Genomic DNA, 26,331 nt, shown 5'->3' on the forward strand with positions numbered 1-26,331 from the left:
AGTGTCCACCCACCACAACGTGTCCCCAATGGGGTCAGTGTCCACCCACCACAACGTGTCCCCAATGGGGTCAGGGTCCACCCACCACACGGTGTTGCCAATGGGGTCAGTGTCCACCCACCACAGCGTGTCCCCAATGGGGTCAGTGTCCACCCACCACAACGTGTCCCCAATGGGGTCAGGGTCCACCCACCACAACGTGTCCCCAATGGGGTCAGTGTCCACCCACCACAACGCGTCCCCAATGGGGTCAGTGTCCACCCACCACAACGCGTCCCCAATGGGGTCAGTGTCCACCCACTACAACGTGTCCCCAATGGGGACAGTGTCCACCCACCACAACGTGTCCCCAATAGGGTCAGTGTCCACCCACCACAACGTGTCCCCAATAGGGTCAGTGTCCACCCACTACAACGTGTCCCCAATGGGGTCAGTGTCCACCCACCACAATGTGTCCCCAATAGGGTCAGTGTCCACCCACTACAACGTGTCCCCAATGGGGTCAGTGTCCACCCACCACAACGTGTCCCCAATGGGGTCAGTGTCCACCCACCACACTGTGTCCCCAATGGGGTCAGTGTCCACCCACCACACTGTGTCCCCAATGGGGTCAGTGTCCACCCACCACAACGTGTCCCCAATGGGGTCAGTGTCCACCCACCACAACGTGTCCTCAATGGGGTCAGTGTCCACCCACCACAACGTGTCCCCAATGGGGTCAGTGTCCACCCACCACAACGTGTCCCCAATGGGGTCAGGGTCCACCCACCACACGGTGTTGCCAATGGGGTCAGTGTCCACCCACCACAGCGTGTCCCCAATGGGGTCAGTGTCCACCCACCACAACGTGTCCCCAATGGGGTCAGTGTCCACCCACCACAACGTGTCCCCAATGGGGTCAGTGTCCACCCACCACAATGTGTCCCCAATGGGGTCAGTGTCCACCCACCACAACGTGTCCCCAATGGGGTCAGTGTCCACCCACCACAACGTGTCCCCAATAGGGTCAGTGTCCACCCACCACAATGTGTCCCCAATAGGGTCAGTGTCCACCCACCACAACGTGTCCTCAATGGGGTCAGTGTCCACCCACCACAACGTGTCCCCAATGGGGTCAGTGTCCACCCACCACAACGTGTCCCCAATGGGGTCAGGGTCCACCCACCACACGGTGTTGCCAATGGGCTCAGTGTCCACCCACCACAGCGTGTCCCCAATGGGGTCAGTGTCCACCCACCACAACGTGTCCCCAATGGGGTCAGGGTCCACCCACCACAACGTGTCCCCAATGGGGTCAGGGTCCACCCACCACAACGTGTCCCCAATGGGGTCAGTGTCCACCCACCACAACGCGTCCCCAATGGGGTCAGTGTCCACCCACTACAATGTGTCCCCAATGGGGTCAGTGTCCACCCACCACAATGTGTCCCCAATGGGGTCAGGGTCCACCCACCACAACGTGTCCCCAATGGGGTCAGTGTCCACCCACCACAACGTGTCCCCAATGGGGTCAGTGTCCACCCACCACAACGTGTCCCCAATGGGGTCAGGGTCCACCCACCACACCGTGTCCCCAATGGGGTCAGGGTCCACCCACCACAACGTGTCCCCAATGGGGTCAGTGTCCACCCACCACAACGCGTCCCCAATGGGGTCAGGGTCCATACACCACAACGTGTCCCCAATGGGGTCAGGGTCCATACACCACACCGTGTCCCCAATGGGGTCAGTGTCCACCCACCACACGGTGTTGCCAATGGGGTCTGTGTCCACCCACCACAGCGTGTCCCCAATGGGGTCAGTGTCCACCCACCATGCTGTGTTTCCATTGGGGACAATGTCTACACATCATGCTATGTCCCCAATGGGGACAGTGCCCACACACTGCACCGTGATCCCAATGAGGTTAGTGTCACCAATCAGCAACTACATTGGTCAGCACAGGTTTACAGTACTCGACTGGATACTCCATTTGCATTGGATGCTCTTCTTGGATTCCATCTCCTGAAGGCAGCCCATTTTGGATACTGGCAGAAGATCATCTGGGTTCATGGGTTGTGCAGTGTTGCTTCCTCATTTGAGTGGTCACATTGGGCATAGAAGGCTTTGAGTTCATCTTGGAGTGAAGCTTTGCTCTCTCCGATTGCACCAGATTTGCTTTTGTAACAGTTTATGTCATTTAGGCCCTGTCACAGCTGTTGAGTATCCTTCATTGTTTCCATTCTCATCCCGAATCCCTACTTCACCCAGGAGATGGCTTTCCATAGGTCAATAATGTTCCGGATCTCGGACTTATAGGCCTATGAACTGCATCTCAGCAGTTTCTGTACTTCATTGTTCATTCAGGGCTTCTGGTTGGGAAAAAACCCTGAATCATTTCATGGGGGACACACTCATCCACAGCTGTTTTGATAAGGTCTATAATGGCCTTGGTGTCATCATTCAGATCTTCATCTGAGTTCTTGAACATAACCCAAACCACTGATTTGAAGCAGTATTCTTCAGCCTCCTGCGATCATCTTCTTTCTGGCTGTCCTGATCTCTAGAGCTTCTCTTTTTAGGCTCTGCCTGTCTGCAGGCAGAAGGAGCACTGCTAGGTCATCTTCCTTGCCAAAATGCAGTCTTGTGAAAGAACGATAGGCCTTCCTTATCTTAGTATAGCAATGAACAAGTGTGCTGGGACCTCTGGACCAATCAGGACAATGTACACCAATCGAGACAGCACACATTGACCACACCTTGCACCCCATTGAGATAGTGGCCAAACACTGCTCTATTTACCCAGTGGGGACAGTGTTTAAACACCCCACCATGTACTTGTGAGTCAGTGGCACCAATATCACACATTACATCCAGTGGGGTCACCCAGTATGGCACAGGGTACCAATGAGGTTCACAGAAACAACACGTGGCAAAGAAAATGGCATAGATGGAGCATTATAAGAACTCACATTGTGGAGTCTGTGTTTCATGTAAAAAGGAGTGTGGGGTTCCAGGCGTTGTTTTGAGTATCTGAAATCACTGCTTGATACATTATAATCCCGTTTTCCTGAACAATGGGCATTTGGTTAAGGGAGGGGGTTGACCAGGGGTCAAGAGTTAGCCATCAGTTCCTTGCATTGCTGGCAGATCTGATTGTAACTTCAGCTGTGCATTCTTGGACTCTTTCATGACCGCTTATCCAAAATGAATCTACCGCAACTTCTGCCTTAAAAATGTGCGAAGACTCTTATGTCCTGCCCCACTGAGGGAGTTCCAAAAACCTGCAGCTCTTTAGAAGAAGAAAAAGATCTCACCTCTGACTATAAGTTCTGAGTGTTCCCCCAAATGTCCTTTCCATATCTGCCCGACCAGCATCTTAGTTTTTCAAATTAGATTCTTCTTACTCTCCACTCTGCATCAAGTGAAAGCAGAGTCTGTCCACTCTTTCCTCAGGATTCAGACATTTGAACAGCCACGAATGCCAGACATGACTGCATAAACTTTGAAACAGCAAAACTGATCCTCTGCATCTGACCCAAGGGTATGGGCAAAGATATGGCAGCGAGCAGCTGCCAGTGAATCTGGGCAGCAGCATGACCTCGCCAATGACATTTCAAATTTGAAGCTGTGGTGGGAAAAAAAAACTACAGATGTGCCCAGTGAAGTTTTCATCAATGTGTAAAAGGAACATTTTGTGGTATACACTTTGGAATAATGAGACATTGTTTCCTGATGAAGAGCCCAGACCCAAAACAAAACAAGGGCAGCACATTTGGTGTAGCAGTTAGCGCAATGTCTTTACAGTGCCAGCGATCGGGTCCGGACTGGGGTTCGGGTCCCACACTGTCTGTAAGGAATTTGTATGTTCTCCCTGTGTCTGCATGTCTTTTCTCCAAGGGCTCTGGTTTCCTTTCAAAAAAACGTACTGGGGGTATAGGTTAACGGGGTGTAAATTGGCCAGCACAGACTTGTGGGCCAAAATGGCCTGTAACTGTGCTGTGTCTAAATATATTTTTTTAATTGGTTACACTTTACTTCCTATGAATTCTGCATAACTGCTGGGTTTTTCCATTACATTTGTGTATTGCACTCAACCCCAGCATCTGCACATTTTCTTGTTTAACTACATTAAGGAATTGCTTCACAATGTTATCATTTCCTGAGGTCAACACGTTTCACAGTTACTTTGGCTACCTTTATCCCTTCTGCCACCTCTTCCCAGGACCCTTCATTGCTATTTTCCTAGGATGATGCCCTGGAGTGTTGAGTTGTTCTACCACTGCATTGAGAAATGCGGTATCATTATTTATTTGGGAATATTTCAGCTTCTGGTAGATTATTGGCTACTATAAATAAACTTGTTTAATAAATTAGAAATTAACTTTCTAAAAGCTGTACAAATACAGATTGACATAAATCTTTTGAGTTGAATTGGCTACGTCCGATTTCATATAAATGTAGTTAATGTGTAACTTTACTTCATTACCACCAGGTGGCGTACCAGCAATAGCTGAGATTCACTGGTAACGCCTTCAGTCACCACCTTTGCTGAAGGCAAGAAGTAAATTTCTAAAATTTCCTGCAACTTGAACTATTTCTGATAAACATTTTCACCTCATGGTAAAATAGAAAAGTTATTCTCAAAACTGCTGTGAGTTATAAATAAAATAAATTCAAATTCTGAATACCCTTTTGTTGTTCAAACTATTAATGTCAAAGTACTCCAAGATGCTCTGAATGTGCTAAGGGACAGAACACAAAAAAAATGAAGAGTTGGCCTGTCACCCATTCAATTTGCATTTGGCCAATTTGTGTTAATTTGACATCATTTTCAACAGTTAAACCCTTATCCATTGCATCTTTAATATCCAAAGTATGAACTCTGGTGTTGACCAACCTCAACAAAGAACCTCCACAAGCTCTTTGGGTACAGAATTCCAAAAATCCATTACCTTCTGAAGAAATTGATTTTCATCTCTGTCCAGAATGTTGAACCCCTTATTCAGAATCCATGATCCTTAGTTCTAGACACCCCAGCCAAATGAAGTGTTGCCTTGCATCTACTCCTTTCAAGCACATGAAAAATTTTGTGTCCTTTATAAAATCATCTCTCATTTTCCAAATAATTTAAGACCTATTTGCTTAATTTTTCCTCATAGGATAATCGCATCCAGGAATCAATCTAATGAATCCTCTTTATTGCACTGTATTGCAAATATAGCTTTCCTTAGATTAGAATGCACACAATACATACATGTATTTTAATGATACAACATAGTAGAAGGTCCTTCTGGCCCATGAAACCTGCGCCACCCAATTAACCTACCAACCCTGTACGTTTTGGAGGGTGGGCGGAAACGAGAGCACCTGGAAAAAACCCACACAATCACAGGAAGAACATACAAACTCTTTACAGACAGTGCCAGATTTGAACCTGGGTCACTGGTGCGGTAATACCATTGTGTTAACTGCTACGCTGTTCAAGGTACTGTCTCATCGTGGCCCCAAACTGCGGCAGTAAGACATCATTTTTCTTGCACTCCTTTTGCAATAAATGTCAACATACTACAGGAAAACCCTGGTATCTGGCACCCATGGGGATTGGTTGATGCCAGATAAGTGAATTTGTGGGTGCGTGCTGTGTGATTAGCAAATTAATAGTGAGGCATGCCAGTTTAAACTTCATATATATTTTACCTACAGTATTTATTTTCCACAAATTTTGCCAGTTCCTTGAGGCGGCTGGTTGCTTGAATGCCAGATAACAGGGGTTTTACTGTATTTGCCTTTCTGATTACTTCTTGCAACTAAACATTAACTTTTCAATAACTCATATATAAAGTTGCCAGAACTTCAATCTTTCTTGCTTTTTTCCACTTCAATGGATGACTTGACATTTTTCTCCATTATATTCCACTAGCCTTGTTCATGCCCACGTCCAAGTCCGTGTTCATGTCCATTCAGTTAGCTTGACTATATTCCCTTGTCTCTTCCTTGCAGGTTCCACTTTCACTTACATTTATATTGTCAATATAATTGGAATATTTTTTTTTTTTTTTTTTAATTTTTTATTTTTCACACCATAAATCACAATAGCCATGATACACACTTTTTCTTTTCCACACATTTACAGTGACTTTTTCTCCCTCCCCCCTCCCTCCTCCCAAGCCACCCCCCCATCCCTCCCCCCTCTCATCCATTTTAGTTATACAATCTAGGTTGCATTAATTCAGTTAGACAATGTTGTCATTCAACAAAAATACACCAGAAATTCTACTGAGTCCATTTTTTTCTTCTCTTCTCCTTCCATCAACTTAGGTAATGTTTGTTCCCGGTAGGTTTTCGCTATTGTATTTAATGTAAGGCTCCCATACTTGTTCGAATATTTCAATATTATTTCTTAAACTATATGTTATTTTTTCTAATGGAATACATTTATTCATTTCTATATACCATTGTTGTATTTTCAAATTATCTTCCAATTTCCAGGTTGACATAATACATTTTTTTGCTACAGCTAGGGCTATCTTAACAAATCTTTTTTGTGCATCCTCCAAGTCAATTCCAAATTCTTTATTTTTTATGTTACTTAGGAGAAAGATCTCTGGATTCTTTGGTATATTGTTTTCTGTTATTTTATTTAATATCTGATTGAGATCATCCCAAAATTTTTCTACTCTCTCACATGTCCAGATTGCATGAATTGTTGTTCCCCTTTCTTTTTTACATCGAAAACATCTATCAGATACTGTTGGGTCCCATTTATTTAACTTTTGCGGTGTAATGTATAGTCTGTGTAACCAATTATATTGTATCATACGCAGCCTCGTATTTATTGTATTTCTCATCGTTCCAGAGCATAACTTCTCCCATGTTTCCTTTTTTATCTTTATATTTAAATCTTGTTCCCATTTTTGTTTAGTTTTACCATTTGTTTCCTCATTTTCCTTTTCTTGCAGTTTAATATACATATTTTTTATAAATCTTTTGATTAACATTGTATCTGTAATCACATATTCAAGGTTACTTCCCTCTGGTAAACTCAAGTTGCTTCCTAATTTATCTTTCAAGTAGGATCTCAGTTGGTAATATGCCAGCGCTGTATCTCCCGTTATATTGTACTTATCTCTCATTTGTTCAAAGGATAAGAATCTACTTCCTGAAAAACAATTTTCTATTCTTTTAATCCCTTTTTTTTCCCATTTTCTAAAGGCAAGGTTGTCTATTGTAAAAGGGAGTAGCTTATTTTGCGTCAATATTAGTTTTGGTATTTGGTAATTTATTTTATTTCTTTCTACATGTATCTTCTTCCATATATTGAGGAGATGGTGTAATACTGGAGAAGTTCTATGTTGTACCAATTTTTCGTCCCATTTATATAATATGTGTTCAGGTATCTTTTCCCCTATTTTATCTAATTCTAGTCTCGTCCAGTCTGGTTTTTCCCTTGTTTGATAAAAATCTGATAGGTACCTTAATTGTGCGGCTCTATAATAATTTTTGAAGTTTGGCAATTGTAAGCCTCCTTGTTTATACCATTCTGTTAATTTGTCTAGTGCTATCCTCGGTTTCCCCCCTCTCCATAAAAATCTCCTTATTATTTTCTTTAACTCTTTGAAGAATTTTTCTGTCAGTTGTATTGGCAATGCCTGAAATAAGTATAGTATCCTTGGAAAAATGTTCATTTTAATACAGTTTATCCTTCCTATCAGTGTTAGTGGTAGCTCTTTCCAATGCTCTAAATCGTCCTGTAGTTTTTTCATTAGTGGATTGTAATTGAGTTTATATAATTGGCCTAGATTTTTGTTTATTTGCACACCTAGGTATCTTATTGCCTGCGTTTGCCATCTGAATGGGGATTCCTCCTTAAATTTTGAGAAATCCGCGTTATTCATAGGCATTGCTTCACTTTTATTTACGTTTATCTTGTATCCCGACACTTCTCCATATTCCTTCAATTTCTTATATAGTTCTTTTATTGATAGTTCTGGTTCTGTTAAGTACACTATCACATCATCCGCAAACAGACTGATTTTATATTCCCTGTCTTTTATTTTTATTCCTTTTATATTATTATCTCTTCTTATCGATTCTGCTAGTGGTTCTATAGCTAGCGCAAACAATAATGGTGATAGTGGGCATCCCTGCCGCGTTGACCTGCTTAAGTTAAATTGCTTTGATACATGTCCATTTACTGTCACTTTCGCTAACGGTCCCTTATATAATGCTTTAATCCAATTAATATACTTCTCCGGTAAACTGAATTTTTGCAATACTTTGAACAAGTAATTCCATTCTACTCTGTCGAAGGCCTTCTCTGCGTCTAAAGCAACTGCTACTGCCGGTGCTTTATTTCCTTCTACTGCATGAATTAAGTTAATAAATTTACAAATATTGTCTGTTGTGCGTCTTTTTTTGATAAATCCAGTTTGGTCTAAATTTACCATTTTCGGTACCTGTTCTGCTAATCTGTTCGCTAATAGTTTAGCTATTATCTTATAATCTGTGTTTAGCAAAGATATTGGTCTATATGACGCTGGTGAGAGTGGATCTTTCCCTTGTTTTAGTATCACTGTAATTATTGCTGTTTTACATGAATCTGGTAAGTTTTGTGTCTCATCAATCTGGTTGATTACATCCAGGAGGGGCGGTATTATTAGGTCTTTAAATGTTTTGTAGAATTCTATTGGGAGTCCATCCTCTCCTGGTGTCTTATTATTTGGTAAATTTTTTATTATCTCTTGTATTTCTACTGTTCCAAATGGTTCTGTTAATTTATTTTGTTCCTCTATTTGTAGTTTTGGTAGTTCAATTTTAGTCAAAAATTCATCTATTTTCTCTTCTTTCCCTTCGTTTTCGGTTCGGTATAATTGTTCATAGAATTCTCTGAAGTTTTCCTTAATTTCTTTTGGATTATATGTAATTTGTTTGTCTTTTTTCCTTGTTGCCAATACCGTTTTCTTAGTTTGCTCTGTCTTAAGCTGCCATGCTAGGATTTTGTGTGTTTTTTCCCCTAGTTCATAATATTTCTGTTTTGTCTTCATTATATTCTTCTCCACCTTATATGTTTGTAATGTTTCATATTTTATTTTTTTATCCGCCAATTCTCTTCTTTTGGTTGTATCTTCCTTTATTGCTAATTTTTTTTCTATGTTTATTATTTCCCTTTCCAACTGCTCTGTTTCCTGATTATAGTCCTTCTTCATCTTGGTTGCATAACTTATTATTTGCCCTCTAATGAATGCTTTCATTGCGTCCCATAGTATAAACTTATCTTCCACTGATTCCGTATTTACTTCAAAGTACATTTTTAATTGTTTTTCAATAAATTCTCTAAAATCCTGTCTTTTAAGTAGCATGGGGTTTAATCTCCATCTATACATTCTTGGAGGGATGTCTTCTAGCTCTATTGCCAATAACAGGGGTGAGTGGTCCGATAATAGTCTAGCTTTATATTCCGTTTTCCTAACTCTCCCTTGTATGTGGGCTGATAACAGGAATAGGTCTATCCTTGAGTATGTTTTATGTCTAGTCGAGTAGTATGAGTATTCCTTTTCTTTTGGGTTTTGTTTCCTCCATATGTCCACAAGTTTCATTTCTTGCATTGATTTAATTATAAATTTGGTTACTTTGTTCTTCCTGTTAATTTTTTTCCCCGTTTTATCCATATTTGGATCCAAATTCAGATTGAAATCCCCTCCTATTAGTATGTTCCCTTGCGTATTAGCTACCTTCAAAAAGATATCTTGCATAAACTTTTGATCTTCTTCGTTAGGTGAATATATATTAAGTAGATTCCAAAGCTCTGAATATATCTGACATTTTATCATAACATATCTCCCTGCTGGATCTATTATTTCCTCTTCTATTTTAAATGGCACATTTTTGCTAATTAATATAGCCACTCCTCTTGCTTTTGAATTATACGATGCTGCTGTTACATGTCCTACCCAATCTCTCTTTAATTTCTTGTGCTCCAATTCAGTTAAATGTGTTTCTTGGACAAATGCTATATCTATTTTTTCCTTTTTCAGTAAATTTAGTAGTTTCTTCCTTTTAATTTGGTTATGTATTCCATTAATATTTAGAGTCATATAGTTCAGCGTAGCCATTTTATATTTTGTTTATCTTCTCTTTCCGTTTTTCCATCATTACCTTTCCTCCTTTTCCATTTCTGTTTTCTTATTTTCAACTCTTTACCAGACAACATTCCTACAACATCCAACATTTTCCTTATTCTCCTATTTCTATCTTCTTTATCCCCAATCTCCCCTTCCCCTCCTGAGTTGCCCTTTATCCCTTGTCGGACAACCACATCTCCCCTCTCCATTTGGATTTGCGAATCCACTCGCAAGCGTCAACTGATTTTGCAGTGACCGCTCTTTTCCCCCCACCCAGCCCCCCCCAGAAAAGATTTCGTTTTTTATATGTCACAAAGGTCACTCTTTTAGTTCCCTCCTTATTCTCTCTATTCCATTACCTTCCCTTATTAATTCTTGTCTATACTTTCTATGTTTTCCTCTAATTACAGATACTTTCACATATGCCCGTTGTCTCTATTCACTCTTATACCTCTTTACCCGCATACATATCAATCGTGGTCATTTTTACCCTCCTTACCCGTCTTCATCCCTCAGTCTATTTTTGTCTTTACCCACATACATATCAATCGTGATAATTTTTGCTCTCATTACCCGTCTTCATCCCTCAGTCTATTTTTGTAATTGTTCTGCAAATTTTCGTGCTTCTTCTGGATCCGAGAATAGTCTGTTTTGTTGTCCTGGAATAAATATTTTCAATACCGCAGGATGCTTCAGTGTAAATTTATATCCTTTCTTCCATAAAATCGCTTTTGCTGCATTGAACTCTTTTCTCTTCTTTAGGAGTTCAAAGCTTATATCTGGATAAATGAAGATTTTTTGCCCTTTATACTCCAGTGGTTTGTTGCCCTCTCTTACTTTTTCCATTGTCTTCTCCAGCACCTTTTCTCTTGTAGTATATCTTAGGAATTTTACTACAATAGATCTTGGTTTTTGTTGTGGTTGTGGTTTAGGGGCCAATGCTCTATGTGCCCTTTCTATTTCCATTTCTTGCTGTAGTTCTGGACATCCTAGGGCCTTAGGGATCCATTCTTTTATAAACTCCCTCATATTCTTGCCTTCTACATCTTCCTTAAGGCCCACTATCTTTATGTTATTTCTTCTGTTATAATTTTCCATTATATCTATTTTTTGGGCTAGTAATTCTTGTGTCTCTTTAGTTTTTTTATTAGATTCCTCCAATTTCTTTTTTAAGTCTTCTACCTCCATTTCTGCTGCTATTGCCCGTTCTTCCATCTTGTCCATTTTTTTCCCCATTTCTGTTAAGGTCATATCCATTTTATTTATTTTCTTTTCTGTGTTGTTTATTCTTCTTCTTAAATCATTGAATTCCTGTGTTTGCCATTCTTTAAATGACTCCATGTATCCTCTAACAAGAGCAAGTACCTCCTTTACCTTGCCTATCTTTTCTTCTTCTATTTCCCTGTACTCTTCCTCTTCCTCTTCTTCTTCCTCTAGGTTGACCATCTGTTGTTTCTTTGCTGCCCTTTCCTCCTCTTCTTTCTTGTTTCCATTGTCTTCTGTGGTGTCTTCTTGCTGCAGGTGTTCTGCAGCTGTCGTTGCCGGCTGTGGAGATCGACTCCCCAGCTGGTCCCCCCTCCCGTCGGTGTGTTTTTTTGTATGCGCATCGCGCATGCGCGAGGAGTCGCGCATGCGCGGTTGCGCACTTTTACTCGGCTCTGTGAGCCATTGTTGTAGTTCTCTTTCTACCGACCTGAGGTAGTGGGGTCTTCTCTCCTCAGCGGGCCTCTTCGGACAGGTAAGGCCTTCACCTTTTTCCTCCGTTGTCTTCTCTTCCTCTCTTCTTTCCGTTGATTTTGATTTTTCTCCTTTTGTCTCCATCTTCTTTCCACCTTTATATTCACTTTTCTTTAACTTGTATTTCTGTGCCTTTGTATTTTCTCTCGTTTTTCCCGACTTTTCTGGAGAGGGCTGGAGTTCACCGTCCGGCCACTACTCCATCACGTGACTCCCTCAATATAATTGGAATATTAAGCAATCTCTTCATACAAATCATGATACAGATTGAAAACAGCTGGCACTTAGCACAGATCCTTACAGCATTCCACTAGTCACAGCCTCCTGACCCAAAGTGGGCAATTTATTCTTACTTACCGTTTTCTATCTGTCAAATCTCAATTCATTCCAGTACTTGACCCACAATCTCATGTGTTTCAAATCTGCCCAATGACTTGACCTCCACAGCTCTGTGGTACCAAATTCCACAGATTCACCACCTCCTGGTGGAAGAAATTTCTGTTCTAAAGGGGTGCCTTTTTATCCTTAGGCTGTACCCTTTGGTCTCTCCAGCCTCAGAAACATCTTTTCTACATCAACATCTATCCAGCTCTTTCAATATTCAGTAGACACACAAGTGTGGTTTCTCTATTCCATGTGGACAAGAAACCTAAGCCTACTCTTTAATAAACTTTTAAAAAATCCAAAAATATATTGGCACGGTTGGCGTAGCAGTTAGCGCAATGCCTTTACAGCACCAGCAAACGGGACCAGGGTTTGAATCCTGCGCCGTCTGTTGGTACATTCTACCATGTCTACGTGGGCTCCAGTTTCCTCCCACCATTCAAAACACACTGGGGGTGTAGGTCAGTTGGGTGTAAATTGGACAGCACGGGCTGAAGTGGCCTGTTACCGTACTGCATGTTTAAATTTTAATATAAAAATTTATAACGTTTTGATCCATTGGTTTGGCAAAAATTCTGCAACTGGAAAGGCAGGTTAAGCTGACTTTCGTCCTTGAGCTCCAGGTACCAGTCACGATAAATCAGGACTTTTACCACAAGCACAGTGAAAAGCTCTTTTCTTGGTATACTCCATCTCCCCGTGGCACACGAAACAAAATAAGTAGGTAATGGGCGTGATCCATAGGTCACAGAGCAGGGCAGAGAGGCAGTAAGGAGAGTCCCAGGAAGGTGGGGGGGGGGTCAAGCAGAGCTTGGATTATAGGATTTGGAACTGTGTGAGAAGGTTAATGTTCAGTTTCTGACCGTGTGTGGGAAGGGAGGGACATTAGGGAGTGCCAAACATGACTAGAAGATAAGCACTGTAGTGGGCAGGTACCCAGGACTGGACCCCATAACTTGAGATCTACTCAGCACAATGAAACAGGACTCTCCTGTTCTGCAGAGGTTGTCTATGCCCTAATGGCTTTAGTCTCCATAGACAAAAGTCACGGAAGCAGCATCAATTCACCCATCCAGGCATCTTTGTAGAGCAAAAACACCCAGAAATGCTGAAGAAACTCAGCCAGTCTTGCAGCATCCATAGCAGCTGATACGGATGTCGCGAGACTGGCTGAGCTCCTCCAGCATTTCTGGGTGTATTTATTACAATCATGGCATCTGCAGAAATTTATGTTTCACATCTTTGTAGAGCAGTGCAACAGCATCAGGTACAGATGAAACAATGGATTCTTTTTGAAATCTTCTTAAGTCTCTGATTTCCCATAATTTTCTGTGTTGATTGCACCATATTGTGAGCATAATTGTTGCAGAAAATGATAGAATTTCTAGACAATGTAATTTAATTTAGTCAAACAGCACAGTAACAGGCCCTAAGGTCCACCAACCAATTAACCTACAACACCTGTAGGTTTAGAATGGCGAGAGGAACCAGAACACCCAGGAAACCTACAGAGACACGGGGAGAATGTACAAACTCTTACAGACTGCACTGGATTTGAACCCGTTGTAATAGCATTGGACTTCCTGCTACGTAAACTGTGCTACCCTTTTATAGATGTTAATGTATATTTCACATTTTTTCACAATAAAATAGCATAATTAACAGTACTGGTCACCAAATATAATGATTTGAAAATTCAGGTAAGGACATGTAGAATATAGCTTCTTTTGAGCAATTCAAACACATGAAGCTTTTTATCCACTGAAATTAACTTTGTGCATGTGGTTTTAAATGTGCGTTGAATGGGATTTTCTGTGGGAACATTTTAGGTAACCTTTAAAGGTCAACATTTTCAAAACTCAGTGGCATAAATCATGTAGCCTATTGGAAGGCATTGCTATTTAATTTTATCTGTGTAACTGTTGAAAGAAAATAAATTATGGAAAACATTGCAAAGAGAGCACGTGCGACTAAGCTTCTGCCAGCTGTGATATGATTCTTTTCCCTTTTGTGTTTTTAAGAGTTCCCATAATTTAATGCCTTGGCTTTCATTGTTCTCCAGGGACTATCCTTTTACATGATATTAGTCAGCAAATGCATCAGAGAGCACGTTCTCACATTTACCACTAAACTTTCCCTCTTGTCAGCATATATTTTTCTATGGCTCAGAGCCAATATACCATAGATACCTGAGTAATGAGAAAATGGTCTTGAACAGTGCTACAGACACTCAGTGAGGTCCCTCTGCTTTTCACAGTGAATAACTGACATGAGAGGAACAGGACTATATTGATCTAGTGCTTTATCACATCTCTGAGAAATTCCACCAAAGTTTTCACATAAACTAAGTTTGGTACAACATCAGGGGGTAAGATTTTGCTTTTATTGCCTGGGTGGGAAATTGTTTCACTGGATGACCTGACATCGATCCTCTAACTCCAATAATCCCCACCTGCACCCCATTTTCATCCCACTCCATTACCACCTCTTCACTCGCTCAGTGACCACCTAGAAAATCGATGCAGTGAGAACCAGACAGGCTGTCCAACCAATGAGTCATCACTGCAAAGTTACTGCCTGGAATCAAAGATACAACCTGCTTTTCTCCAGCTATCACCTTGAGATATTTTACATCAAATTGATGCAAATATTATGATATAATGTTCTCCAAGCACGACCGAGAAAAGAAGAATTGGGTCTTGATTCTACACATTTTCATGTCAGATTCAAGACTACGAGCATAATTACATAGATTAATGATGTGATTAGAGCAAATAACTATTCTTCTCGAGGATAAAAGTAAGATTGAATGGAGGGAATGTTATTCATATATTTGAGTTATCGTAGTTTTGGTGCAAGTACATTTTTGGAAGTTGGAATGCATCGCGTTGCCAAGCAGACAAATCACATTTGCCCAATCTGTTTTTTGAAACTTGTACAAATGTTAAACTCATTGGATATAATGTTAGCAATCTTAAATATACTTTATTCTGTGATGGACATGCAAAAATGAAACTCTCTCAGTTTGGGGTCTCTGCTTATTTTGCAATATTGTCAGAAAAGGGTATTCATTACTGAACACTATAACACTCTTTCTTTAAATATTTTAATTGTTTAACAAAAACCCTATACACAAGGTTTGCTATATGATGTCATAAATCAAATCATATCACATATCACTTGTAAATTAGAAGTGCAATTTATAATCATTATATAACTTATTTTGTTCCAGATATTAAATTCTATAATTATAATAATTAAACAATTGAATCATAACTCGTATTATGTCCAAAGATTATAATGAATACAAAAATTATACAAATAATACATGTAAAATTCCTTTATACAAGATATTTTATATTTCTGTGATGTGATCGTTGTTCTGTAATCTGTAGTTAAACCCTCCTTTACTTAGTTGTCTTAATAATAAAAAGGAAAAAAAATGATTTTTAAAATCCCGAATAATCTATCCCTCCCTCTAAACAAGGTTATCTGTATGTATTGTAAATATGAATCAAATAACAGGCCCCAGATACCAGACAGGGAATCCCCCGAGCATCCACATCACTTAAATCTTCAGATTATGATAATAATCCATGAATGGGCTCACATCTTATCCAAATTTTTCATCTTTAATATTATATCTACTTTAAAAAAATTTAAGTAAGAATTGGCATTATGTAGCCATTGAACGTGAGTGCGTGAAATATTATCTTTTCACTTACAACACTTTCCTGACCTAAGAATTTCACCCTGTACTTGTGCTGTGGTTTATCGTGGTATCTAATACAAAATCAACATGGTTATCCAACTGCACGAAAACCAACAAGGTCGGGTCAGATACAGCAATGAGCTCTCTGAACCCTTCTCCATTAACAATGGCGTGAAGCAAGGCTGCGTTCTCGCACCAACCCTCTTTTCAATCTTCTTCAGCATGATGCTGAAACAAACCATGAAAGACCTCAACAATGAAGACGCTGTTTACATCCGGTACCGCACGGATGGCAGTCTCTTCAATCTGAGGCACCTGCAAGCTCACACCAAGACACAAGAGCAACTTGTCCGTGAACTACTCTTTGCAGACGATGCCGCTTTAGTTGCCCATTCAGAGCCAGCTCTTCAGCGCTTGACGTCCTGTTTTGCGGAAACTGCCAAAATGTTTGGCCTGGAAGTCAGCCTGAAGAAAACTGAGGTCCTCCATCAGCCAGCCCCCCCACATCTCCATCGGGCACACAAAACTCAAAACGGTCAACCAGTTTACCTATCTCGGCTGCACCATTTCATCGGATGCAAGGATCGACAACGAGATAGACAACAGACTCACCAAGGCAAATAGCACCTTTGGAAGACTACACAAAAGAGTCTGGAAAAACCTCACAAAGATTAGCGTATACAGAGCCGTTGTCATACCCACACTCCTGTTTGGCTCCGAATCATGGGTCCTCTATCGGCATCACCTACGGCTCCTAGAATGCTTCCACCAGCGTTGTCTCCGCTCCATCCTCAACATTCATTGGAGCGACTTCATCCCTAACATTGAAGTACTCGAGATGGCAGAGGCCGACAGCATCGAATCCACGCTGCTGAAGATCCAACTGCGCTGGGTAGGTCACGTCTCCAGAATGGAGGACCATCGCCTTCCCAAGATCGTGTTATATGGCGAGCTCTCCACTGGCCACTGTGACAGAGGTGCACCAAAGAAGAGGTACAAGGACTGCCTAAAGAAATCTCTTGGTGCCTGCCACATTGACCACCGCCAGTGGGCTGATATTGCCTCAAACCGTGCATCTTGGCGCCTCACAGTTCGGCGGGCAGCAACCTCCTTTGAAGAAGACCGCAGAGCCCACCTCACTGACAAAAGACAAAGGAGGAAAAACCCAACACCCAACCCCAACCAACCAATTATCCCCTGCAACTGCTGCAACCGTGTCTGCCTGTCCCGCATCGGACTTGTCAGCCACAAATGAGCCTGCAGCTGACGTGGACATTACCCCTTCATAAATCTTCGTCCACGAAGCCAAACCAAAGAAAGAAGAAGAATACAAAATGCAACCAGTAGAGAGCAAATTCATTGAAATGGCCTTGAAATTGCACAGACAACGAATGGCTGCAAGAACACAGCAGGCCAGACATAGCCAATGAATGCTTGGGGTCTGGACCTTGATAAAGGATTTAGATCTACAGCTTCTGTGTTTCTTGAAAAGGAAATCGCCCAAACAAGTCACAGGCTGTGGAATGTAACCCGGAACGAGCTGCTGGGGCCCTGAATAGATGAGCCTTACCACTGAATTTCACTATGGTAGTACAAAGAGATTGCGAAGATCCTGAATTTCAGGAGAGCTGAGGATGGCATTGATCAAAGGTTGTGGACAATTGAAACGAGACATGCAAACGATTCACTCATGGGAAGTTAACATTGTAAATAAAATCAAGATCTAACGACTTCCCTAATTGTCTTTGAGAAGGTAGAGGTAAACAACCTTCTTGAATTGTTGGAGACCTGAGAGTGAATACCTTATAAATTAATGCAGTAAATACAAGAGCAAGAAAATTGTGCTGATTCTTTATAAAAGACTGGCATAGCTACAAATGGGTAGTGCGCCCATTTCTGGGCAGCAGACTAGGAAAGACGTAAATGCTTTAGAGAGATCCAATAAGTAATTTACTGACTTGAATCCTTCAATGAAGCGATTTAGTTACATGGGTAGACAGGGTGAAACTAGTGTTGGTTTCCTTGGAAGAGAGGTGATGAGGAAATTTGAGAGCTATTTAAATTTACAAAGGCTACATGCAGAGATGATAGAGAAACCTTCCATTGGCAAATGAGTGAAGTACAATGGGACATACAATAAAAGCAATTGGTAAAGGAGCCAAAAAGTGACATACACAAATTTTATTTGACAGAATGAATGGTTAAAATTTGAAGTATATTGCTAGGATGATAGGTGAGGCATGTTCAAATGGAGCATTCATCTTTTCCTTTTTTTTTAATTGGTTTTATCAATAAAGGATTAATAAATCTTGTATAGACATACAAATAATACTAAGACCGATGTTACATTTAAAAGAAAGATAAAAAGAAAAACACTATTCTAAATATCTAATTCAATCCCCTCCCTTTGGAGGCTACTCACTAACACAAACAGTTCACTAGTAATAAAAAAAAGGAAGGTAAACATTGAGTTCAAAAACCAAAAACTAATCTTACACATTTTGAAATTAATTAAGAAAATAACTTGTTACCCAACAGCAATATTCACCAAGACTGTGTACAGAATTTCACATTTATGAATTTCACAGGCTTTGGTGCTTGAAAGATAAATGGTTACTGCTCAGAAAGGTTCTTGTCGGTTTCCAGAGCGAGATTTGTTGCTCGTTGGACACCCCCAAACGGATTCCTTCTAATCAGTCACTTCAGTGTCTTGCCCCATCAGGGTTTTCCAGATGAAAACCTCTTTCTTTCAGGTCACCACAGAGTTCCTTTTCTCAGGCAAAACATTATACATCTCCTCTTGTATGGACCACAAGGGTTTTTAACAGGTTGAACTAAGAACTCACAACCTGTCTTCAAAATGGGGTTTCAAGCAAGGTTTGAAAAGCCACTGCAGAAAACCAGCAGTCTCTCTCTCTCTCTGTCACAATTAGAGAAAAAAAACCTGTTTGACTCTCTCTGCTTGCAAAACCACATGACTGTCCTAAAACAGCACACTCCACCAAAGCAGCTTGCTGGCTCTCAAAATCAATTGATGAACGATCTTATCAATTTCATGAAATGGGCCCTTCCATATTAAGAACTAAAGACAAAGGTATGAAATACCCATTCCCAAATATTGGAAAGAGAACATAAACAAAACATATGTTACAGTGAACCTTCTTCAGTTATACATTTATTAAATTTAGAAGCGATTAGAATAGAATTTAGCCAATTGTAGCATTCAAAAGTGAGCTGGTCAGTGAATGAAATAATTTCCATGCTTATGGGGAGAGAGAGTGAACAGTGGCATTAGCTGGATTGCTCTAACATTGAGTTTGTGTAGATTTGATGGCCTACTTCCATGTTGTTATCATTCTTTGAGTCAAAGTTGGACTAAATGGAAATATCAAAGGAAATTGATTTTAGGGGACAGAAACAAGTGTGAAATGTACTTATTTGTGAGGGTCTGCATTGACAGGGGCTAATTGGCTGCTTGTGTGTTGGGAAGAAGTAAACTGCATGTCTGTTATTTAAGATGCCTTTTTGCCATCAAACTCATTCTGAGGGAATAAATACATTTCCCATTTCAGGGCTGAATTATTTATTATACATTGCAAACATAAATGAGAATCCTGAATACATGTTTTCAAACACTGATCACTTCTGGAACTTCCTTGGCAGAACGTTTTAACACTTAACTACTGCCATGTGATGTCTTCATCTGTTACACAACATCTTGAAACTCTGATGTAGCTTGAAGTAGCATTGCCGATTGACGTCAGTGATTGAAAACTGTTGTTACAGTGAGCTTTTGTTCCGTTTTCTAAATAGTTTGCCAACTTTTTCTGTCATATACACTATAAATCATGCAACTGTCTGTACAGCCAAAGATGTTATTACTTCACATAATAAACAATGCTCTTTTATTACGCTTTATATTGTGAAAGGAAAAAGTCTCATTTCAAATCCTTTCCTGCTTTTGCAATAGGTTCTCATCATAATTTTTGTAACATCATCTCCACCCTGTTAGTACGTTTTATTCCATTGGTATCTTCAAATTCTTAGTGAATATATTACATATTAGTCATTGTCTTAAGTGTTCTGACAACCAGTGGACACAATCCACCATTACTTTTATGAACAAAATCCCAGTGTCCTCTATTGAGTTCATTCACCAATCTTGGAAAACACTCCAATATTATGTCCTGCAGTCATAGAATTAATTATTTTAAGAAGAATAATTACTGGGTTAAAACAATAGTGCACCAAATGTTATTAGTTGAAGGATTATAAAGAGAGAATTATAGTTCCTAGGTGGAAATAATGGGCAGGAAATCTTTTAGGGATATTTGAGTCTTGGTTCAATTTTAACTGCAATTCAACACAAGTGGACTTTCCAGGTGAAATGGCTTTCAGATGTTCCAAAACCATCTCCAATCATGAGAAATTGGTGGTGAACATGCTGCGCCTAGCATCTGATGAATTATCAGAAGTTTCAAAAAGATTTCATGTACACTGATTTGGAGCAAGGAATTGCAGTCCCTATATTAATACCCATGGGATCCAAGGTTAAGGCTGGCTCCATAAAAACATTTAAGTTCTGTTGTAAGGTCACCAAATATTTCTGCTCCAATGACTTCAAATGAGTGACTTCTCTGCATAATAGAGTAACAAAATGGTTTTGCATATATTGACACAGATAACAACCTGAATCAGGCAGGCAATTTAGATTTGGGACAGAACAACCGGTACATGGCGACAAAGCCATTTTAACTCCCATTTCTCTGGCAAAATGGATTTAAAGACGCTCTTCAACATAGTTGGATGTCATAAGGAAAGCTAATGCAAGTATTGATCATGCATTTATTGCTTCTAATAATCATACTAAAACTTTGTTTTTTTAAGATATTTAAAATAAATTTGCCCAACTCAATCCATGACCATCACAGGCTCTGATGTCCCATGCATTGCAGACATCTATGTGAGGTGTTGCCTCAAGAAGGCAGTGTAAAGGACCCCCATCACTCTGGTCACAACCTCTTCACACTACTATCTTCAGGCAGAAGGCACAGTAGCCTGAAGCCCACCATGTCCCTTCTGGGAAGATTTGGGGAATTTCCTGGAACAGGTGCCAGAAAGAATTGTTTTTATTGGGGAAATTAGCAGATATAAGACCTAAAATGAGGCCGTCAAAATATCAATCGAAATTTGTTAAACTTGCTTTAGCGGTGGCCAGGAAGTGCCTTACTTTGTTATATGTGTAAAAAACAAAGTGTTTTATGGGGGGGGGGGGGGGGGGGAGGGGGGGAGAGAATAACTGTCACTGCGAAATCAGTTGACACGTGCGAGCAGGTTCACAATCCAAATGGAAAGGGGAGTTGTGGTTGCCCGGCAAGGGATAAGGAGCAACTCAGAGAGGGGGGTGGGGGGATATTTGGGGTTAAGGGAATATTGGATGTGTGAGTTAAGAGTATTTTATGTTTTAAATGTGTTGTCATACATTCAGTTTAAAAAGGGAAAACTGAGATGAAAATGGGGAAAAGGAGGATGGTGGTGATGAGGAAGCGGAAATGAGGTATAAACAGGATACGAGATGGCCATGTTGAATTATATGACTATAAACATTAATGGAATACATAACCAAATTAAAAGGAAGAGGCTATTAAATTTAATGAAAAAAGAAAAAAAAGATATAGCTTTGTGCAGGAAACACATCTAACTGAAGTGGAACATAACAAATTAAAGAGAGACTGGGTAGGGCATGTAGTGGCAGCATCATATAATTCAAAAGCTAGAGGTGTAGCTATATTAATTAATAAAAATGTACCAATCAAAATAGAGGAGGAAATAATAGATCCAGCAGGGAGGTATGTAATGATAAAGTCTCAGATATATTCAGAATTTTGGAATTTGCTCAATATATATGCACCTAATGAAGAGGATCAAAAGTTTATACAGGATATTTTTTGAAGATTGTAGATACACAAGGAAATATATTGATATGAGGGGATTTTAACCTTAATTTGGATCCAATGTTGGATATAACTGGACAAAAGACTAGCAAAAAGAATAGAGTTGCCAAATTTATGGTTAAATGAATGCAAGAAATGAAACTTATGGATATATGGAGGAGGCAACACCCAAGGGAGAAGGAATACTCATATTATTTGAGTAGGCATAAAACATACTCAAGGATTGATATGTTTTTGTTGTCGGCCTATATTCAAGGGAGAGTTAAGAAAACTGAATATAAAGCTCGATTACTATCTGATCATTCACCCTTGTTATTAGCAATGGAACTGGAGGACATCCCACCAAGAACATCTAGATGGAGGTTAAACTCCATGCTACTTAAAAGACAGGAATTTAGGGAGTTTATTGAATGCCAAATTAAAACATATTTTGAAATAAATACGGAATCACTGAAAGACAAATTTATATTATGGGACGCAATGAAAGCCTTCATCAGAGGGCAGATAATAAGTTATGTAACTAAGATGAAAAAGGACTACAATCGAGAAATAGAGCAGTTGGAAAGGGAAATTGTAAGTACAGAAAAGGAACTAGTAAAAAGGGATGATATAACAAAAAGGAGAGAATTGGCAGACAAAAAAAACCAAAACATTACAAATGTATAAGGTGGAGAAGAAAATAATGAAAATAAAGCAAAATTATTACGAACTGGGAGAAAAAACACACAAAATATTCGCCTGGCAACTTAAAACAGAACAAGCTAAAAGAACTGTATTGGCATCAAGGAAAAAGGACAAACAAATTACATATAATCCAATAGAGATTAATGAGAACTTTAAGGAATTTTATGAAGAATTATACCGAACTGAGAATGAGGGGAAAGATGATAAAATAGAAGAGTTTTTAGCTAAAATTGAACTGCCGAAATTGCAAGAAGAGGAACAAAACAAACTGATAAAGCCATTTGAAATAGAGGAAGTAAAGGATATATTAAAAAAGCTGCCGAACAATAAAGAACCAGATAGAAAAAATGCAAAACTTGCCAGATTCATGTGAGACAGCAATAATTACAGTAATACCAAAGATGGGGAAGAATCCACTAACACCAGCATCATATAGACCAATATCTCTACTTATAAGATAATAGCAAAATTTTTAGCAAACAGATTGGCCGACTGTATACCAAAAATAGTAAAACAAGATCAAACTGGATTTATTAAGAAAAGACAAACAGCGGATAATGTTTGTAAATTTATAAATTTAATTAATGCAGTTCAAGGAAATAAGATGCCAACAGTGGCTGTTGCTTTAGATGCAGAAAAAGCCTTTGACAGGGTAGAATGGAATTATTTATTCAAAGTATTACAGAGGTTCAATCTACCAGAAAAATATTTTAATTGGATTAAAGCATTATATAATGGACCATTGGCGAAGGTGACAGTAAATGGATATGTATCGAACCAATTTAAATTAAGTAGGTCAACTAGGCAGGAATGTCCACTATCTCCCTCACTATTCGCTTTAGCAATAGAACCACTGGCAGAACTGATAAGAACAGAAAATAAAAGGGATAAAAATAAAGGAGGAGGAGTATAAAATCAGTTTATTTGCAGATGACATCATAGTATACTTAACAGAACCAGAAATATCAATAAAAGAATTACATAAGAAATTGAAGGACTATGGAGAAATATCGGGGTACAAGATCAACGCAAATAAAACTGAAGTGATGCCAATGAGTAATGTGGATTATACAGAATTTAAAAAAGAATCACGATTAAAATGGCAAACACAAGAAATCCAATACCTAGGTATTAGATTAGATAATAACTTAAGCCACCTGTACAAATTAAATTAATCAGCCACTAATAAAGAAATTGCAGGAAGACTTACAACATTGGAAAGAATTACTGCTAATGTTGATAGGGAGGGTAAATTGCATTAAAATAAATGTCTTCCCAAAGATACAATACTTATTTCAATCATTACCAATTCCCTTAACAGAGAAATTCTTTAATGAACTAAAGAGAATAAGGAAATTCTTGTGGAAAGGGGGGGGGAGAGGGGGAAACCAAGGATAGCGTTAGATAAATTAACAGAGAGGTACAACCAAGGTGGTTTGCAGTTACCAAACTTAAAAAATTATTATAGAGCAGCACAATTAAGGTATTTATCAGATTTTTACCAGACATGGGAAAAACCAGACTGGACTAAAATAGAACTAGATAAAATAGGGGCGAAGGTTCCTGAACATATACCAGGGATGAAAACCTGGTACAATATAAAAGTTCACCAGTACTGCATCATTTACTCAATATGTGGAAGAAGATTCACTTAGAAAGGAAAAAAACAAATGACCAAATACCAAAATTACTATTGACGCAAAATCCGCTAATCCCTTTTACAATAGATAACCTTTCCTTTAGAGAATGGGAGAGAAAAGGAATTAAAAGAATAGAAAATTGTTTTTTGGGAAATAATTTATTAACAGTTGAACAGTTGAAATACAAATATGGAATAACTCATGGTACAATGTTGCATATCATCAACTGAAAGCGTATTTAAAGGATAAATTGGGAAATAGACTGAGATTATCAGAAGGAAGCAGCTTTGAATATGTGATTACAGACACAATGATAATTAAAAGATTTATAATGAACATGTACATTAAGCTGTGAGATAAGGAAAAGGATGAAATAAGCTATAAACCCAAACAAAAGTGGGAAAAGGATTTAAACATAGTTTTTGCTGTAAGGAAATGGGAACAACAGTACATGTAATTTGGGCATGTGTGAAAGTGAAAATGTTTTGGGAAGTTCTAAATCAGATATTAAATAAAATCACAAAAAATAACACCATAAAATCCAGACATCTTTCTTCTAAGTAATATAATAACTAAGGAATTAGGCCTCAAATTGGATAAAGCGCAAAAAAGATTTATTAGGATAGCCTTAGCAGTAGAAAAAATATGTATATTGTCAACTTGGAAAATGGAAGAGAGCATGAGTATACAGCAATGGTACATGGAAATGAATAAATGTATTCCATTGGAAAAAATAACATATAATTTAAAAAATAAAGTCACATTATTTGAACAAATAAATGGAACATAACAGAGAGGGCCTCCACCCCCTAAAATGATAAGAAGACAAAATGACTTGATACAGTGTGTAAAAGTAGATCACATATTTTTCTTGTTTATTTTTCATTGTGTGATGACATTGTTTAATGGTTTTATTGTATTGTATGTGTTGAATATTTATTGGTTTTGGAGGGGGGTGGGAAGTGGGGGAGGGAAGGTAGGGGGAAAAAAAGGGAGAAAATGCCACTGTGTATATTTAATGAGAAATGTTTGTATATATTTTGGTTGATATGGTTCACAGTATGAGAAGACATAATCTAAATTCCATCATGGGGCCCAGGATACATGTGAATCAGTAGACATTATCTAATTTCCACCATGAGGCCCAGAGATGTAGTTGTCTTTTGTTGGTCGCTGACTGTCAGGAGACGTCGAAGTAATTAAATCATTTATTCAAAGAGGTAAGCTATGAGTAAACAACTTTTGGGTAATATAAGCCATGGTCCCACTGCTGAAGTTTGAGATTCTCTGAGGGGTGGAAACATCTCTCAGCAAGAAGAAGAACTTCTAGAATCCAGCTAACGTCCCAGTCGGGGGAGGTGGAGAAGCTGCTAGCGGCGCCCCGACAAGTGTGTGATCATTGCCTCGCTTCGGCAGTCGGGACCAGTCCAGGTGTTGATAAGTATAATTGGGAAGGGCTTGCATATTGTAGTTTGAAATCAGCTTTTGAATTTCTAATAAACATTTGTATAAACTGAACTGCTTTCGGTGTGGGTGTCTATTTTCTTTCGGTAGCTCAAACACTGTGACCAATCTAAAACAAAGTGAGAGGTACGTTTACGCAGGACAGTCTGAAAAATTAAAAATTATTAAAAAAAAGAAAAAACCATATTATTCCTCCAAATTTGCATGTTTGACATTTGACAACTGTCCACTCTGTTCCTACATTATCACACACTGGTCAATAACCTCCTTTTTCAGTGACTGGTCATCCATCATATTTGCTTTACGTGATTGTTGCTGTAAATAAATTGGGAATTTTGTTTGCTAATACAGACATGTGCCACATAATGTCTGTTCAACCACATACATCTCCATGGCCCCATTATTATCCCAGTCAGAGAACAGGATGCAGCACACAATCGGATGTAGCAGTAATGTATCTTGCCAGATATGTTAGCTGAAATACAGTAGTGGATGTGTACAGTATCTTGGCTATTTCGCCAATACAGGTACAATCCCATATAGTTTTGCTAAGTATGTAATATGGTGTTCGCAAAACATCCAAATCGCTTAACGTCCTATTTCACAGAACGTATCATGGACGTTAAGCAACGCATGACTGTGTAATATAAATG

The 26,331-nt window shown here is 39.3% G+C and overlaps 1 protein-coding gene across 1 annotated transcript in view; it reads right to left on the bottom strand.

Moving 5' to 3' along the window:
- Positions 1–24,393: 24,393 nt before the first annotated feature.
- rad51ap1 (RAD51 associated protein 1) overlaps positions 24,394–26,331 on the bottom strand; it is a 55,206-nt gene continuing 53,268 nt past the window's right edge. The window contains exon 9 of the mRNA XM_069907445.1: positions 24,394–25,787. The gene's annotated coding sequence lies outside the window, so the exon portion shown is untranslated. The remainder of the gene's footprint in view (positions 25,788–26,331) is intronic.

The sequence above is a fragment of the Narcine bancroftii genome, chromosome 13, assembly GCF_036971445.1.
Source record: "Narcine bancroftii isolate sNarBan1 chromosome 13, sNarBan1.hap1, whole genome shotgun sequence".
NCBI classification, from domain to species: domain Eukaryota; kingdom Metazoa; phylum Chordata; class Chondrichthyes; order Torpediniformes; family Narcinidae; genus Narcine; species Narcine bancroftii.